Here is a 19,256-nt window from a genome sequence, read left to right on the forward strand (position 1 = left end):
CCTTCCCTTTGACCTGCCCCTCAAAGGACTGAGGATAATTTGTAGGAAATCCTGTTCAAGCAGTCAATGATCCAGGGAATCTGTGGTGAGTGATGGTCAAAGCTAGCGTTGAAGAAGAACACCAGCATGACAGAGGCATGTGAGGAGTGGGGGCAGGGAAACCAGGGCGGGGACTGGTACAGCTGTTCAGCCAAGAAGCAGCAACAACTAAAGAGGTAGATGGTAGTAGGATGAAATGCTAATTAGTAGCTTCTGGGATTTTACAAATTTCTTTAAATTTAGTGATGTTTTTCATATACTTCACATGAAAATTGCCTCCCCATACACAGGTCGCAGAAGTTGGTGACCATCTGTGCCATCTTCCCAGTGAACTTGCATACAAAACCAACAGCACAATGCTGATGTGAAGAACAGATACAATTTACAGGTGGGTTCTTAAAGTATCACTACAGCTTCTGATGAGAGTGCTGGCTTGAAAATTGATTGAATGTCGTATCTAGTTCTATGACCAGTTGACATCAGCTGTTATTTAATCTTTAGTTACAGTCAGGTACCATCTTGCTGAATTCTGGAGGAGGAGGTGATTTCTACTAGCAACATAGACTGTTCTCTTGGGTACAAAGTCAATAGGTCCTTCACATTCTATGGTTAGGGCTCTGAGGTGAAGAGTAACAAATATTTCAGATACAAAGAATATTTCTGAAAGTTCTGTTTGTAATGATTTATTTTTGGGGATTGGGATGAATGAACAAAAGTGTCAGCCTGGATATGTGGACTTTCTTATAAAGAATATTGCTTTGTGAGGATCTCTGTTTTGGGGTGTTTTTTTTTTAATTATTATTATTTTTTGAGATGGAGTCTTACTCTGTCACCCTGGCTGGAGTGCAGTGGCACGATCTCAGCTCACTGCAACCTCCACCTCCTGAATTCAAGCAATTCTCCTGCCTCAACCTCCCAAGTAGCTGGGACTACAGGCACACACCACCATGCCTGACTAATTTTTGTATTTTTGGTAAAGACAGATTTCACCATGTTGGCCAGGCTGGTCTGGTACTCCTGACCTCAGGTTATCCACCTGCCTCAGCCTCCCAAAGTGCTTGGATTACAGGTGTGAGCCACCACACCTGGCCAAGGATCTATCTTTGAAAAGAGGAACAAAAACTGACTATGTTTAGGTTCAGATAGCATGTTTTGGTTTAATATATAAATCAGAGGACTCTCTATTGGTCAGCACAACCTGGTCAGAAAAATACATTGATGCCTAAACTGCCAGCATTGTTGCCCCATGTAGCCAGGGCCAGGCATGGTGGCTCATGCTTGTAATCCCAGTACTTTGGGAGCCCGAGGCTGGCAGATCACTTGAGATCAGAAGTTCGAAACCAGCCTGGCGAACATGGCGAAGCCACATCTCTACTAAAAATACAAAAATTAGTTAGGTGTGGTGGTGCATGCCTGTAATGCCAGTGACTCAGGAAGCTGAGGAAGGAAAATCATTTGAACCCGGGAGATGGAGGTTGCAGTAAGCTGAGATCGTGCCACTGCACTCCAGCCTGGGCAACAGAGAGACTTTGTCTCAAAAAAAAAAAAAAAGTTAAGTAGCTAAGCCAGAGTCATTATGTCCACCATTCCTCTTACTGGTCAGGATGAGGCAAGTCCCTGCTTCTCAGGCAACAGTCTTGGGGAGTCATCTCCTGAAGACTGGATCTGACTGGGACTGCTGTGGGCTTCTGCTGATGGTGCTTTTAGAATATGTCATCCCGGCCAGGTGCGGTGGCTCATGCCTGTAATTCTAGCACTTTGGAAGGCCAAGGTGGGTGGATCATGAGGTCAGGAGATTGAGACCATCCTGCCCAACATGGTGAACCCCCATGTCTACTAAAAATACAAAAATTAGCTGGGCATTGTGGCAGGTGCCTGTAGTCCCAGCTACTCAGGAGGCTGAGGCAGGAGAATCGCTTGAACCTGGAGGCAGAGGTTGCAGTGAGCTAGATCGCACCACCTCACTCCAGTCTGGATGACAGAGTGAGACTCTGTCTCAAAAAAAAAAAAAAAAAAAAAAAAAAATATTTACCCCAAGTGATCACCCCAGTCCAAACCATCTAGTTACTAAGCAGAGCCAAGTCAGGTCCAGCTAACCCATCCCCAGATGTGGGGAGACAGCCTCTCTTGGGACAGGGATGGCATTGTGCAGTGAGCAGTGGGTGCCGTTAGTCCTTCCCCTTGTTACTAAGGTTTTATCCATAACATCGTCAGTGAGTAGAGATTGACCTTACTTTTACCAGTGCTTATTATTATACAGTTTTAAGATTCTTGCTGGATTGACAGACTTTAAAATGGTGTGTTAATTTGTGTTTCTTTTATTGCCAGATGTTTACACTTTTCCATGTGTTTATTGGCCCCCGTGGCTCTTTCCTGAGTGGCCTGACCAGCCCTCTCACCCAGTCTCCTGGGCCCCAGTAGAGGGAGCAGGAGAGGGTGGGAAGGAGCCCCAGGTAGGAGGAGAGACAAAGGAAAAAACAGCCTTTGTTTGAACCTGAACCCTCGTCCCAGGCTGGCTACCAGTCCTCCTGTTCCAGGTGGGCACTCTGAGTGCACAGCTGTCTCTGATTTCTATTTTGTGTCTGGAATTGCGGCAGGAGGTGAGGAAAAATGAAGAGGTAGCCAGAGAATAGGCAAGGTCCTTTTCCTTTCTATGGACAGAACCAAAGTGAGACTTGTGAGCACATTGGAAAGCCTCCCCATTTGGCGCTCCTTCAAAGTGATGTTCTTTTTTTTTTTTGAGATGGAGTTTCACCCTGTCACCTAGGCTGGAGCGCAGTGGCACAATCTTGGCTCACTGCAACATCTGCCTCCTGGGTTCAAGCAATTCTCCTGTCTCAGCCTTTCTAGTAGCTGGGATTACAGGCACACAGCACCACGCCCAGCTAACTTTTGTATTTTTAGTAGAGAAGGGGTTTCACCATGTTGGCCAGGCTGATCTCCAACTCCTGACCTCAGGTGATCCACTCACCTCAGTCTCCCAAAGTACTGGGATTACAGGCATGAGCCACTGCACCTGGCCAATGTTCTTTTAATGTTGGGACATTGATATTGAAATAAGGGCCATGCTGGGAGGAGCTGGACAGGGAAGGCCACTGGGCTCTGCCCAGTCTTTACCCTGTAATCCAAGCACACAGGTCTGGTCCCATTTGGAACACCCTTTGGCAAAAAGAAAGCTCTACAGATAGCTGACTGCCTTTTTCAGAAAGCAATTTAACAACCACTTATTTTTTACTAAGCATAGCCCTTGGGACCATCTCAACCTCAGTGCCAAGGGTCTTATTCTACCCAGCCCCACACAGGCTTTCCCTGAGAGGGGTTCTGGGGATCTCTGGGGATGCTGCTTTGATGCCTTCTGGCCCTTCTACTTGGGTTGGTCCATCCCTGAGTCTGGATCAGTTCTGGGAACCCCTGAGCCCCTTTTCTTTTAGCAAGGCTCAATGCAGGAGGTCATGCCTTCTGTTTAAACACCTTATTATAATGAAAACTTGCATTCAATTTTTAGCATTTCCTTTTCCAGTATGAATAATCCTAATTTCTTTCATCTGAACTCCTGAACCTCCTTCAGCTCTTCCAGTCCGCCAGCACCCTCGTGATTCTGGGCCTTAACATAGGTGAGTCCCTTGGTGCAGTTCATTCTTCTCTTTTCTCTTTGCTTGACTAACTCATCCTTCAGGTTTAAGCTGAAAGGCCCCTCTCCCCGGGAAGGTTTTCCTAACCCCACTGAACTGGAATGGGAGTTCCTGACTCGCACATCTCCCACAGGAGTGGTCATCACACTGTATTGTTCATCAGTAGGAATGGCCCATGTCTGCTTTGTTTCGCGTAATATCTGCCTCAGAGCAGGGCTTGGCTTAGGTAATACTAGTAGGATGAGTGTTTGATGTGTTAAATTCCAAGGACCTAACCACCTTCTCATTTTAGGATGACATTTTAGTCCTTGATTTCCCTCTGGTTCTTGTTCCAAACCTTGATATTCTGCCTGCAGACCCTGCATTCTCAGCCTCCAGGCGACTCCACCCTGCTGCCTGCTCTAGGGAAGTGTGTATCTGGAGCTTCAAAGGGCTTGTTCTCTGTTAGCTGGGAGGGCTTCAGTGCCTTCGTCAAATCAGGGCGAACTATTACACTATCCAGACTCCTCAGGCAAGTTTTGTTTACCCTGGGATCTCCTCCAAGATATAAGCTTATGGCTTCAAACACTTTTTACGGTCTCCAGATTTGAACAGACTCAGATTTTCCCCCTTCGTCTTCCAATCCTTCCCTAAGATTTTCCCCCTTCGTTTGTTCATGCTTTTTTACAAATGCTTTTCCATGTGTGACTTCCCCTGCAGAAAACTGGCTCCATCGCTTATACTTGGTGCTGAGACTAGTCTTGCCAATGCCGAGGACTAGTTACAAAGGGCAGGTGACGTGCTTCCTGACGTTGTTTAGTTATCAATCTGTATTTACAGAGGCGTTCCTTCTTCCACAGGGTGGATGTGGGTGTTCTTTTGATTTAGACACAATGAAGATAAACTAGTGGTTTCCTTAAGGAAAGTGAAGTTGGAAAAAAAATGTAAGGCAGGAGTTGAGGTTAAAGGAGATACAAGCTTGGTCTCTTATGTGTAGACTAAGATAGCTTGAGTCTTGGTGGTCACAGAGGACAAACTCTTCTTGGCACCTCCCTCACCTTCCCTTTCAGAACCTTCCGATTGCTTCTGGGTTCTGTGGCTCAACATATTCCCCCCGTTATCCTTGTCTCCTGCATACTCTACTGGCTCCAGTTAGTCCTTGCCTCCATCTTAGCTGAGAGGCATTTAAAGTGTGCCACCTCCCTGGATGCTGGCAGAGGTTCCTGGTTATCCCAATATTCAGTATCTAAGCCCCAAAGTCATAAGGTGGCATGGGGAAGCAGAAGTTGTTACAACACAGTGTTGACTGATGAACTTACCTGCCATTTACAAAAGGTATCCAAATGCAAACACCCCATCCTCGCTAAACTTGCCTCCTCCCTCTATCCAGCTGCCTCACGCTCCTTGTCAGCCATCCTCCCCCTGATTTCCCAGCGCTGTAACAATACAGAAATACGATGCAAAGCAAATGCACTTTCATGCAGTGGGCAGTGAAGTTAGAGAACTACTCAATCATGGGTAAGCCCGTGGACAAAGAAGGATCTGGCAGAATTAGAGCAGCTAACAGAGAGAGAAAATTGACAAGGATGTGACACAAAAACCTCTTCAAAAGAAGGTGATTTGAATATCAAAGGTGGAAGAGAGGCCCTCAGGAAATTATGAAACTCTTGAAAATTTTTGCAAAAATATTCCTCTTCATCTTCCTGCCTTTGAATGTAAAATAAAGGAAAACATAATGTGTTATCATATCATTTTATCAAACAGCTAAAGCCCCATATAATTGACTTATTCTTTTTTCAGTCTCAGAATTGTGCACAATCACATATACCATATCTGTTTTATAATATAGATAAAATAAATGTATTTTTATGATTTTGAGTTTTGTTCAGAGATAAGGTTCCAATCTAACCCCTTTTGTCCTATTTACTATGACATTTTAGATGAGGTTGCAGGTAGGGAGGGATGTGAGACTGAAGGCAGGTCTAAGGAAGGAGGAAGAGTATTTTAAGCAGAAGAAACAGCTAACAGGATATGGAATGGAACTTATCCTGTTGTCTCAGGTGTTGGCCAAAGCTTCAAAGTTGGAATCAGTGGGTGATAAGCACTCCTACATTCTAAAGAGAGGTGCTAAAAGAATCCTACTGGACTTGCTAACGAGAGGCTAGAGGTTCATGGAGAGTTCCTTGAAGGGAATTTGTAAGAGGAGCAAGCTTTGCTTTTTCCTTCCTTTCCCATGGGGAAGGGGATCCCCTCCCCCAGAGCAAGCAAAAAGGGGGTCCAAGAGAACCTTGGGTTTAGGGAGATTCTTGCAAGGACAGACAAACTCTCATTTCATAGATAGAAGCTTGTTGAGTGGTGAAAACATTTCAGCCCACGTAGTGCTGCTACCAGAGTTGCAAATGCCAAAGGTCTTGGGAGAGCTTGCCATGTGTCCCCTGGAGTCTGGGGGCATGATGACTGGCACCTGGCTCTCGAGAGCTCTGGAAGCAGGAGCCAGGTGGAGCCAGGTGGCAGGGTAAGAAGAGAGAGGGCAGCGGGGTAGCAAGATGCCATTTGAAAGTGTCAAAAGGCAAATTACAACACATTTAGTTTAAAGATCTACTTGGCTTTTATTAGTGAGTCTAGAAGTGGGCAACATCTCATTCAATAAAATACAATGAGTGTTCTGTTGAGCTGAGCAGAAGAGGTTAACTTTGTAGACAGAAAAGGGCTGAAGAGAGCAGAAATGGGGAACAAAAAGCAGATTGGTTAGCATCAGGTTACTGTCAGTTACTTTCCTTGGAAAGATTAAAGCAGAGGGGACTTCCTTGTCATGCCAGCTAAAACTGGCCTGTTTGGGGATTTGGCTATAATCTCTCCTGGTTTCTCAGAAGGTCAGATAAACAGCAACATTTGGTGATGTGGAACTTTAGCAGGAGTGTTTCCATTTTGGTCTGATCTGTTGGAGTCTAGTGCAGGAGCTCAGTCCAAATCAGTGGCCTCCTGTAAGTTTTATTTAACAAAAGGTTAAGGGTGAGTGGGTTTCCATGGCCCAGTGACAGCCAGAGGTATTAAAGAGAGCTACCTGTTGGGGCATAAGATCCCAGCAGAGAGGAACTCAGAGATAGAGGGCATAGGGCCCAGTGCGAGAAGTCCCTGTGCTGGGAGAAGGTATCTCATATTGAAGTCCCATCAATATGCCCTAAAAAGAGTTGGGCTTAGAGTGCACAGGACACCAAACACTCGGGCAAAGCCACAAACTGCTCATGGTGCTCTCTGCCCCTTCCCTCTCATTCCTCCTCATCGTCTCAGTCCCGGGGAATCCTGAAGGGTGAGAGGGGAAGGGGAAGAGGTGGGGGAAAGGGCTGTGAGAAGATTAAATGACAGAAGGAGGCCGGGCGTGATGGCTCACTCCTGTAATTCCAGCACTTTGGGAGGCCAAGGCGGGCAGATCACCTGAGGCCGAAAGTTCGAGACCAGCCTGGCCAACATGAAGAAACCCCGTCTCTACTAAAAATACAAAATTTACCAGGTGTGGTGGTGCATGCCTGTAATCCCAGCTACTTGGGCGGCTGAGGCAGGAGAATCACTTGAACCCAGAAGGCGGAGGTTGCGGTGAGCCGAGATCGCACCATTGCACTCCAGCCTGGACAACAAGAGCAAAACTCCGTCTCAAAAAAAAAAATGACAGAACACGTCATGCTGCCTTCTCCAGTGAACAGCAGACTGAGCTGGATAGAGGGAAGAAAGTTAAATTGGATATGAGATTTAAGTTGGGTTTAGACTGGACCTTTTATTTATTTATTATTTTATTTATTTATTTATTTTTTTAATTTAATTTTTTTTTTTTTTTTTTTTTGAGACAGAGTCTCGCTCTGTCACCGAGTGCAGGGGCGTGATCTCAGCTCACTGCAACCTCCACCTCCTGGGTTCAATCGATTCTCCTGCCTCAACTTCCTGAGCAGCTGGGACTATAGGCGTGCGCCACCATGCCTAGCTAATTTTTGTATTTTTAGTAGAGACAGGGTTTCATCATATTGGCCAGGCTGGTCTCAAACGCCTGACCTCAGGTGATCCACCTGCCTCAGGCTCCCAAAGTGCTGGGATTACAGGTGTAAGACACATCCCCAGCCTAGACTGGACCTTTTCATATCCCAAGTGAGACTGTTTGGATGTCTGAAAGTGATCAAAGTCTTGGCATTTGCCTGGAGAAGTCACCAAAGAGCAAGGAAAGAGAACTAGACAGAGTCCATTTGAAGACAATGGTGGGAGAGAAAAGTAAATGGAATGTTACCGACTTCAGTTTGCTCAATAAACTGGTGATGTGTTTGAGGAAGCGCAATATTCCCATTTGCAACCAGAGGCTTTTTCCATTTCACATGCCCAGTTTCTTTTGGATGTTTATACCCAAGACAGGGCTCCTACCCTCAAGCAATGCCCAGTCTAGGGAGAAAACTGGAAAGGGGATAAGTGAAATTGTTATATCGGGAAAGTATAGCCTACTATACAACAGAGGGGAGGACTACCAATCCAATCTTGGGACCAGGGAGACTTCCAAGGAGGTAACATCTTGACTACCTTTTTAAGGACAAGCAAGAGCAACCAGCAAAAGGGCAGCAGTGGAATGGGGAAGTAAAGATAGTTGCAGAAGGAATGGAAAGAGAGAAGGGAGGAGTTTGGGGAGTTTTGATGAATTGACTTTTAGATGTGTTGATCATGAAAGAAGATGTGGCCTGGAGGTCAGAAGCCCTGTTCTTATACTTGAGATTGTACTATCACCCACATGCAGTGTTTGGAGCCCTAGGGTTTGATCAGATATCTTAGAACAAGTATGTGTAGAAAAAAAGGCCAGGTACAGTGGCTCACTCCTCTAATCCCAGCACTTTTGGAAGACAAGGCAGGTGGATCGCTTGAGGTCAGGAGTTTAAGACCAGTCTGGCCAACATGGTGAAACCCTGTCTCTACTAAAAATAACAACAACAACAAAAAATTAGCCAGGCATAGTGACAGGCACCTATAATCCCAGTTATTCAGAGGCTGAGGCAGGAGAATTGCTTGAACCTCATAGGCAAAGGTTGTAGTGAGCCAAGATTGTGCCACTGCACTCCAGACTGGGTGACACAGTAAGACTCCATCTCAGAAAAAAAAAAAAAAGAGCAAGTATAGAAGAGGCTGTGGATGCCAGTTGATCAGCTAGGTTGCCTTGGAGAATGCCTGCTCCAAGAACTTCAACACCTAAAGAGTTCTAGGATCCTGGGGAAGATAACTTTGTAAAGAATGCAACCAGGCAAAGGAAGCCCCCAAGGAATGGATGTTTTAGGGCTTTAGCCCCTGACCTCAGCTCAGAGCCTTATCCCTGGGGCACTGGGTTTAACTAAAGGAACCACTCTGGCCCATAATAGGCAGATCTGAGACAGATCCAGCAGACTGAGTGGCCACCTATTCTATGTCCTCATAGGCCCAGATGCAAATCTCAGCTCTGTTTTATCCCTTAAAGAGGCAAGGTGAGCTCTAGAAACTGCATGGCCAAAAAAAAGACAAGAATAAGGAAATAAACTGGGGTTTGTTCTGGTGACCGGAGCATTGCCGGTGGAAACTGCACCTTTAGGACAGGTGCTTTCCCAGCAGGGGCAGCCCCAGGCTGATTCACTAGACCACTCACCTGGGGAGAGCTGAACCCCCAAAGTCAGGTCCAGGAGGAAGAAAGCACCAGCTCCAAGTCCTTTGGCTCGAGAACCGCCCTTGACTGTGAACCAACTGTGTGCCAAGCAGCTTTCTCCTAAGAGCTGAAGAAACAGCAGTTCCCCTAGAGGCCAAGAGGAATCCTCAATGTTTGAGAAGTGGAGGGCAGAGGATCAATGAGACACAACAGTTGGAGAAGTGGGAGAAACAATAGGAGAGAAGGTTCCCATAGAAGCTGAGGAAGAGGTTTAGAAAACATTGATTAATAGAAGAATGAAAAAGTGCCCATTGGTTTTGGTGAGGGGTGCTCCCTGGTCGCTTTGACAAAACCAGTTCCAGTGCAGTGACGGATTCAGGAGCCAGGCTGAAGTGAGCTCAAGGAGGAAGGGACTAAGCAACTGCAGGTAATGAGTAGAGACCACCCTTCCAGAAGGCTGACTGTGAAGAGGAGATTGAAGGCAGAAAAGGAAGTTCCTATAGGGACATAGGGCCATGAAGCAGGAAGTTGCTCTTTTTTTAAGTTGGGAGATAGTAGAGCATGTTTGAATGATAATGAGGAAGAGGAAAGGGGAGGCTGAGAATGTGAACAAATGAGGCATAACTGATGGAACAAGAACTGACAAAGTAGGAAGGGATGGTTCCAGAAGAGCACAGGTGTTGCACAGGTGGAAGAATTAGTCTGGGGTGAGGACAGGAGCAGGCTTTCACTAAGCTATGGAAAAAGCAAGGTGCTCAGGAGCTAGGTGAGGATATAGACAGGTGCTTAATGGAGGGCCAGAAAAGTTAAGGCTTGTTGGCTTCCTCGTGGGTGAGGAAAAATGGTGAGTGATGCATCAACAAAAAAGAATTTTGTGGCTTCAAATTATGTGTATAAAGATCTCATTTAATCCTCACAACAATCCAAATGGGTCTTCCGGTTCCAAATCTAGGTTATCCCCCAAGTTCTCCATTGTTCTCAGCTACGCTGACCTGGCACTTTTTCCTCCTGTAACTCTACAATACTGGAACTCCCTCAGACTAACACTTCCCCAGATATTGGCCCAAGACAACTCATAAGTCTCTCTTACAGGATGCTATGCATTCAGTGTGTTTTTCTTCCCCTAAAATTCGTGTTGAAGCTTAATCCCCAGTGCAACAGTATTAAGAGGGGGACATTTAGGACATGATGAGCCATGAGGAGGGCTCTGCCCTCATAAATGAGACTAGCAATTATTCAAATGCTGGAGGGAACTAGCTAGGCCCTTTTCGCACTTCCATTTATTTGCCATGTGAGGACACAGCGTGAGTTTCTTTCAAAGGACTAAGCAACAAGTCAATGTCTTGGAAGCAGAGACTGGGCCTCACCAGACACTGAACCTGCTGGCATCTTGATCTTGAACATTCAACCTCCAAAACTGTGAAAAATAAATTTCTGTTCTTTATAAATTACCCAGTCTTGGGTATGTTGTTCTAGCAGCACAAACAGACTAAGACATAGCTGCTGCCCTTGGGGGAATTCAAACAACAGTTGGTTCTTTCCCTTCTTATTTCTGTGCCTCAAATGTCCCTGCCATCCAGCAACAACCAGTTCCAGCATAGCCTGCCAGTTCTGGTTATCAGTCCTTCTCTGACCTGCTGCATGAAAGGATGTTAACCAAATGCAGACCTACATTAGGCACATGGTACCAACTCTTGGCTGTTGCCAAGGGCTATTCCCTGCCTTAATGGGGGTTCAACTGGTGGTGATTTGTATTGAGAACGCTTGGTCGGTTATCCTCTTACATTTCTTTCTTTATTTTATTTTATTTTATTTTATTTATTTATTTTTGAGACAGAGTCTCGCTCTGTCGCCCAGGCTGGAGTGCGGTGGTGCGATCTTGGTTCACTGCAACCTCTGCCCCCTCCGGTTCAAGTGATTCTCCTGCCTCAGCCTCCCAACTAGCTGGGACTACAGGCACATACCACTACACCCAGCTAACTTTTCTGGTATTTTTGGTAGAGACAGGGTTTCACCATGTTGGCCAGGATGGTCTCTATCTCTTGACCTCGTGATCCACCCACCTCGGCCTCCCAAAGTGCTGGGGTTACAGGCGTGAGCCACCGTGCCCAGCCTCCTCTTATGTTTCTTATACACACTTAATACCCAAAGGAATATTGGGCGTTATGCCCCATGCACCATGGGGCTCTCTGATTCCCAGCTGTCATTGGCCCCATAGCCTTTCTCCTGGACTTTTCCGTTCCCAGGTAGCATCATTACAATATATTTAAAGTGGGATGGGGGTCCCATGGTTATTAGTTAATGAGGTGAAAGAGGGGAGAAAGGCAAGTTTAAAGTTGCAAAAAGAGTGTGAAAGGCAGAAAATTGAATGAGTTCAAGGAAGCAAACTTGTGACTATCAAGTCAGGTAACATTTTTCTGCGTTTGTTCAAGTTGTCTTCAAGGCCACTCTGCAAGAGGAACTTTGAAAATACTTTGAGTGATAATAGCATCATGTGAATAAAATTCACATTCACTTGGGTGATACACTTGAATGTGTTTGTTGAAAAAGGCTGGTTATTGTTGGTCCTAATGTATGCAGTCTTTCAAACAGTGCTCTGTTAGAATTAGGTTCTTCTAGCTGAACTAGAAAGGTATTTTTTTTTAAATGTGGACCCAGGATTCAACCTTGTGCTAAGTATGTTCAAACTTTCCAGTCCAGAAGAAGAGTGAAGCTTTTTGACATTGTGAATCAACAATGTGGTTAAAGGTCATAGGTTTTAAAAATCCAACACAGTTTAGGTTTGACTCATACATTCAAGAGGCAAATCTTTTTGACTCCAAGGTGAAGCTGAAACTGCCTTTGCTGCTAGGGCAGCTCCAGAAAGCAAAATCACTTTTGTTTTGAAGGCAGCTGTTTTTCTAGGTGCTATCCTTTCATTTAAACCAAATGGATTCATTATGCACTGAGCAACCAACAAAATAAAAGCACGGGTACTATTTCCCATCGGGGAAACTGTCCAGGACAATTGTCCTGGAGACTCCTGATCACCTGCTATCCCTTCTTTCACTTTCCATCTATCTCAGGGGCCAACCCAGGTTATTTCGCCTTATCCCAGGCTCCATGTGAAGCGTACGGAACACAGAATTGGACTCTTCAGGCTTGACCCTTGGTGCTAGTTCACTTCGGTCATGATGGACACACACCCCCAGCCTTCTTGGTCTGGCTGTTTCAGAAAGCACCTCTCAGCATCTCCACAAGACTAGACTGAGCCTCTCTAGAGAACAACCAGTAACTCTCATCGTCTGTAACTCCCGGGCTGGCCACAAGGCCTCATACCAACAGGTGAGCTATAGCAGGGAATCTTCTCCAAAAACATCGAGGTTATAATTTGCTCTTTTCCTTTCTGAAGATGTCTCCCTAAAGAAGCCCTTCTGAATGCCATGGTGTGTTGGACATATGTCTTTGTATCATGACTTTCACAGCAAAATCTAGCACAGGCTTATTCTACATCTCCTAAGCCCCCAGTGGATATGAGTCATCCCAAGTGTATCAGAGTCTCCTAATCCCACTCACACAGAGCCCTACCCAGCTTCAGGATGGAAACCAGCGCCTCCCAGTCCCCATCTGGATGGTGTCAACAACTCCTTCCTTTCATGAAAACCACATGTGAACATAGGTTTGTGGGTTTTTTCTATTGGTTTTGGAAGAAAAGAAACACATGCAGGGTAAGGGCACAGTCATGTTGTCAGAGTGATGACTCGGCTTCTGGCAAACACTTGGTCTCATGGGAGGCAGAGAAGAGAAGCTTTGGTAAAAATTAGCTCAGAGATTTTCCTTTCTGTAAACACAACCTGAAAAGATGCAAACCAGCCGAGTGGGCAGAGTCCTTGCCTGTCGCAAATGCAGGCGTTTATGGTATCAAAGAAAGTTTACTTAGAGCCATTTCAACTTGGGTTTCCTGTGAATGAATGGGCAAGAACATGAGTAGAGAAGACTTGGATGGAACTGGGCTTTCTTCATGTATTCAGCCCAGTAGAAACCACTGCCCTTTACAGAAAACAGTGAGACACTGGAAGATAGGTCTCGGGGCTGGAAGAACTCTCTCACAGCAAAGCTCCGGGTGTACCTTGGATTGAATATGATTTCAAAAGCAGTTCATTCCTGGGACAAGTGTTAAGACTTGCCTTACATTTCAGAGGTTCTTGGACAGCAAGATTTTCTTCTCCGAAATTATGATGCAAATAATTCAAAGTATACAGCATGGTGGCTCAGGCAGCCCTGCCTTGACAACATAGAGCTAGTAGATCACTGTTTTTATTTATAACTTTAATAAGCAAGGCTCTTCATTAGGTGTTATATTCTATGGCTGTTTTCTCTACAGAATATAGACTAAGGGATGCACATACATCCCTACACATAATATATGGTCCACACTATGTTTAATAGGGCAAAACTCGTTGTTTGGACTTGAAGGTCTATTACATTTATATCTAACCCATGTAATATTCTTTTTCCACCTAAATCAATCAGCACATTCATTGAGCACCTTCAAGGTGGGCAGTGCCTTCAGGCTGGCATACATAGAGAAGCCTTAGCTGTGGTCCTTCACTGTGGGGAAACTTCATTAAGGAGACACCCAGCTGGTGAAATGTTAATTAACAATTCAAGGCAGGATGTGATACGTGCCCAATAAGAAAGGATGGAAAGACCTGGAGAAATTCAATTTAGAGAAAATGGAAGGGCACATGAGAGAACAGGCTTCCTTTTTCCACATGAATATTGAACCTGTCTCCAGAAGGAAGAACTTCGGAGTTTCAGGAAGGATCTCAGCTCATCATTAGAAATAACTTCTAAACTGGGAAAGTCAACACAGTGAGGTTGCCCAAGGCAGGCAAACAGACTGAATCACCATCTGTTAGGGAAGCAGAAACGGGACTTTCTACATTGAGAAAACTAAATAACCTTTAAAATTGGCTTGAACCTGTGAAATAGTGACAGGAGCATAACTCAATCTACACCTTCCTGGGGAGCTGGGAGCTCTGCTGGGCCTCAAAAAGTAAGCAGCCTCTAGAGGGGTGGACCATCTCCTCCCACGTGCTCCCAGACCACTCACCACTATCACCCACCACCTGTTCCCTGGCAGAGCCCAACCCACAGCAAAGCCATCTCTACGGCAACAGAAGCCGAACACTTACTAAGATGCCAAGATGGATGCATTCGTGGTGTACTTAAGGTCTGTGCAGTTCACCGAATGTAATTTTTCTCTTTAAGAAATCTATAGAATATGCAGTCTAAAAAGTACTGATGTCTGCAGCTTACTTTAAATTGTAGCAAACAATAAGATGGATTATGGATAAGAGATAAGTAATCTAGGTGGTAGGTATATGGGTATTCACTGTACAATCTTGGCTTTTTTGTATATTTGAAATTTTTAATAATATGTTGGGGAGAAAAGCCATGTAGCTCCATCTGTTGCAGAGCACAAATGGCTTTTGGCTCCTGCATATTTGGAACACCACAGAACATAATAATGTAGGTTTCTTGAGTTCTCACTGTTCCCTAAGCACCTTATGTGACCTGTCTCATTTATCCTCACAACCACCTGTGAAGTAAATACCATCCTCTTCACTTTGTAGATGGAAAGCCAAGGCACAGAGAACACAAAACATTTGTCCAGAGTCATGCAGGTGGTAAATGTCAAGGTCAGGATTTGAACTCAGGTTCTAACTGACTCCAGAACCCAAAGCTGGGATTCCCGCACCACTCTTTGGACCCACATGTGGATGTCATGGCTTTGCCTTGGAGAGAAGGCACTTGTTGTTGGGGGAAGGTGGGAGGGGTGACTGCATGGTAGCGCTTACATCGCTTCTAAAGGGTTTCAGATGGGTTTGGTTCTTCAATTGTTCTGTAATTGTTAATGGACTCCTAGATGACCACCTGTGAGTTCTGTCCTGGTTTCACCTCCCCACCCCCTTGTTATTTCATTTTAAGCAAGTATATTTAAACAAGATGACTTGGAGGGACAGCTATCTAGGACTTACTTCGTTTAAAGTAATCCATCCCTACTTAAAGACAGACTGCCCTACATATAATGGCTGCATACAAAAATGTTGCAAGATCATCCTTGCTTTTACAATGATAAATGAAAAACATAATTCTCCAATTGAACAAGGTATGCTAGAATATTTTACATTGTTTTTGTTGTTGTTAAACAGTGAGAGCGAAATAACTTCCTGGAATATAAAGAGCTGAATCAGCATGCCACAATGGAGAAAAGTGACATATTCACAGAACCGCTAATTTTTCCCAGCCATCGCCATCTGATGTTGATCGAAACATATCATTGGCCATTTGGCTTTTTAAAAATGTGATAGCTTGTGCACACATACCAGTTACTTTAGGTACAGTCATGCATCACTTAACAGAGATACATTTTGAGAAATGTTCAATGATTTTGTTGTTGTGTGAACATCGTGGAGTGTACTTACATTAACCTAGACGGTATAGCCTACTACACACCTAGGCTGTATGGTATAGCCTATCGTTCCTAGGCTACAAATCTGTGTGGTACAGAATACTGTAGGCAACTGTAACATAATGGTAAATATTTATGTATCTAAGCATAGAAAATATGCAGTAAAAATATGTATAATAGGCGGGACGTGGTGGCTCATGCCTGTAATCCTAGCATTTTGGGAGGCCGAGGTGGAGGGGGAGGGGATGACCTGAGGTTGGGAGTTCAAGACCAGCCTGACCAACATAGCAAAACCCCATCTCTACTAAAAGTACAAAAATTAGCCGGGTGTGGCGGCATGCGCCTGTAATCCCAGCTACTTGGGAGGCTGAGGCACAAGAATTGCTTGAACCTGGGAGACGGAGGTTGCAGTGAACCAAGATTGTGCCACTGTACTCCAGCCTAGGCATCAGAGCCAGACTCTGTCTCAAAAAAGAAAAAAAAATGTATAATATGTATTCTAGTTAGGGGACCACTGTTGTATATGCATGCATAGCCATTGTTGACTGAAACGCAGCACACTCGACACATGACTGCACAATAAGGCAATAGGGAAGGGGAAAATGGAAGACTGGAGAAACTGTTGTAGTCATCAGGATGTGGTGGAAGCAGGTCATTTTCTCATTGAGAACGTATTCTTGGTCTCTAGGAACACAAATCTGGAATAACGTAGCAGGCTCCCTTTTTAGTAGGTACTTTCTGTCTGATGCTGGACCCCATCAATTGTATCTTCATCCTCCATGTGCAACTGTGCAAGTGTGTCTGTTTGATTGATTGGCTGCCTGTCAAATCAGAATCTGCTCTGCTCACTGGCAAACCCTGTCATTCACTATAGGCTTTCATTAGCTTACTAAGTGGTGTATGGCTCTTAACCTTAAACTGTACCACATAACCATCCTGCTTGCCACCTTCAAATTCATATGATTGTTGTTTTCAGTCTTGACTCCTGCCGTAGGCTTTTGTTGGCCTTGATGAGTGCAGGAGTGTCCTTAGCTGCTGCAGCTTCTCAGAAGAGGTCCTGGGTCCCTGTTGAATGAGTTTGATCTCCTATTGCCCAATGGAGTTGCTTCCAGTCATTTGTTGAATGTCTGAAATATGAACAACACTCTGAATCAGGTCCCTGAGGTCGTTTGCATCTCCCCCATGCTTTGCAAAAAGAAAAAAAAAATTATGGATGATATAATACTCTAACCCCTGCTGTTAAATTTCAAAGTCCCTAAATACTTCTTGACTACCGTGTGGAGGCTTCCACAATGCCCTGGGGAGCTGGTCAGTGAGCCCTGGGCGTTATTTCTCAGAAGGGCCTGGGAATTCCAGCTCAGATCCTGCCCTGCCAGGAGGCACCTACCCCTGCAGGATGTTGATCATCAGTCTCACAAGACTGAACAAATCCCTCCCTCTCCCCACAGGCTGCCTGGATTGCACAACACACCGTTTTGGCCCTAGGAAGGCCATCTCTTTGGTCCTTAGATTCAGCTTTTTGGGCTTTCTATTGTTTATTTCCTCTTCCCTCCACCTTTTAAAAGCAGGTAGTGTCAACTGGATGCAGTGGTTCACATCTGTAATCCCAGCACTTTAGGAGGCCAAAGCAAGTGGATCACTTGAGGTCAGGAGTTCAAGACCAGCCTGGCCAACATGGCGAAACCCCGTCTCTACTAAAAATACAAAAAATAGCTGGGCGTGGTGGTGTATGCCTGTAGTCCCAGCTACTTGGGAGGCTGAGGCACAAGAATCTCTGGAACCCGGGAGGCGGAGGTTGCAGTGAGCCAAGATCGTGCCAATGCACTCCAGTCTGGGTGACAGAGTGAGACTCCATCTCAAAAAAAAAAAAAAGGAGGTAGTGTGGAGGGGAAGCTGCTTCCCAAAACTGGAGAAAAGGAACTATGGCCCTGGAGTCCACCACTTCCCTGGAATAGAGAGCAGGGAAAAAATGAATTTAAAAATCCAGAGCCAGGGAGTGGGGAAGAAGACTGCACATCTGGGTCTGCCCCACAGATAACCTGGAGGTCAGGCTATCTGAGATCTGAGGAAGCTCTTGCTTTTTTTAAGTGCCCTACAGGGACTCTGATCCCAGGGGTCCAACCAGGGCCACTGCTCTAATTTTGCTGTGGAAGTGTTTAGACCTTACTAGACCACACGATTCCAGGACAATGGGGTAGGGAGGCTATGCCTCAGGGCTGAATGCACAGCCTCCCTCATGCTGGACTGGGAGTCCCGGACAGCATCTCCTGCTGAGCTGGGCCTGGCCTTTGGGGCCTTCAAAGCCAAAGTCATGTGGGATCAGAAGGTAACTGCTTTAGAAATATTGGAAGGAATCTTAGCATTGGAAAGATATTCAGCCCAACCCTCTTTCTCTTTTTAAAATTGTAATTATATATAAAATAAAATGGATCATTTTAACCATTTCTAACTGTAAAATTTAGTGGCATTAAGAACATTTACAACATCATGCAACCATCTCTACTACTCATTTCCAGAACTTTTTCATTATCCCACACTGAAATTATACCCATTTAACAGTACCCCCTCTCTTGTTAGCAATGAAGAAATCAAAAAGGAAAGGGACTAGCCCAATGCCATACAGTTGGGACAGGGGTCTACAGTCTTAGAATCCAGTGCTCTGTTCCTTACACAATCTATCTGATTTCTTAAAATAAGTATTTTCAAATACATACACATGCACACACCCCAAGTATTCAATTTCCTGCCCCGGCAGCCACACTTTCAGAAGGACGTTGGTGAAGGAGGGTGTATCCAGAAGCAGCCGACAGGATGGTGAGGGACCTGGAAAACTGACCCTTTATAAATGGAAAGAACTGGTGATGGGGATTCAGGACAGTTATGGGAATCTTCAGGGGTTTTCAAGTACAGTGTGTAGTGTGGAAGAGAGATTCAACTCACCTAACTTCAAAGGGCAGGACCAGGATGGAGGGTGCAAGTGGCAGCAAGGTCATTTCTATTGGAAACTGGAAGGATGTTTTCATTACTGAACTAGAGCAGCAGTCATGAGCTCCTGGCTGCTGGAGGTGTGAAGCAGAGCCTAGCTGACCGCTTGTGCTGGTGTGATGTGGAAGGGATTGATGCAGCTGAGGAAATGCCCCTTCCCACTCTGAGGCTCCTCATGAAGGAGGGAGGAGATGATATCTGAGGCCATAGACTCGCCTACCCCACCTGCACAGTTTACACACTCCCGAGCTGAAGGGCGTAGGCCAGAGTCCTGAGACAAAGAGCTTTGGAAGCATTTGATGGGAAGGTGCTCACGGTTTCAGCTGATAGCAGAGCAGGGACACTGCATAGAATGGTTAGACTATGTGCGTTCCAAGCTGCAGGCCATGAAATTGATCACCCAGCAATTTTTTTTATTTATTTTATTTTATTTTATTTTATTTTTTTTTGAGACGGAGCCTCGCTCTGTCTCCCTGGCTGGAGTGCAGTGGCGCGATCTCGGCTCACTACAAGCTCCGCCTCCCAG

The 19,256-nt window shown here is 45.3% G+C and overlaps 1 protein-coding gene across 1 annotated transcript in view; it reads left to right on the forward strand.

Annotated features, from left to right (window-relative positions):
* Positions 1 to 346: 346 nt before the first annotated feature.
* Positions 347 to 19,256, forward strand: part of LHFPL2 (lipoma HMGIC fusion partner-like 2) — a 275,944-nt gene continuing 257,034 nt past the window's right edge. The window contains exons 1-3 of the mRNA XM_011959208.1: positions 347 to 427; positions 2,368 to 2,576; positions 3,545 to 3,653. The gene's annotated coding sequence lies outside the window, so the exon portion shown is untranslated. The remainder of the gene's footprint in view (positions 428 to 2,367; positions 2,577 to 3,544; positions 3,654 to 19,256) is intronic.

The sequence above is a fragment of the Colobus angolensis genome, unplaced genomic scaffold (genome assembly GCF_000951035.1).
Source record: "Colobus angolensis palliatus isolate OR3802 unplaced genomic scaffold, Cang.pa_1.0 Scaffold49, whole genome shotgun sequence".
In the NCBI taxonomy this organism is placed as follows: Eukaryota; Metazoa; Chordata; class Mammalia; order Primates; family Cercopithecidae; genus Colobus; species Colobus angolensis.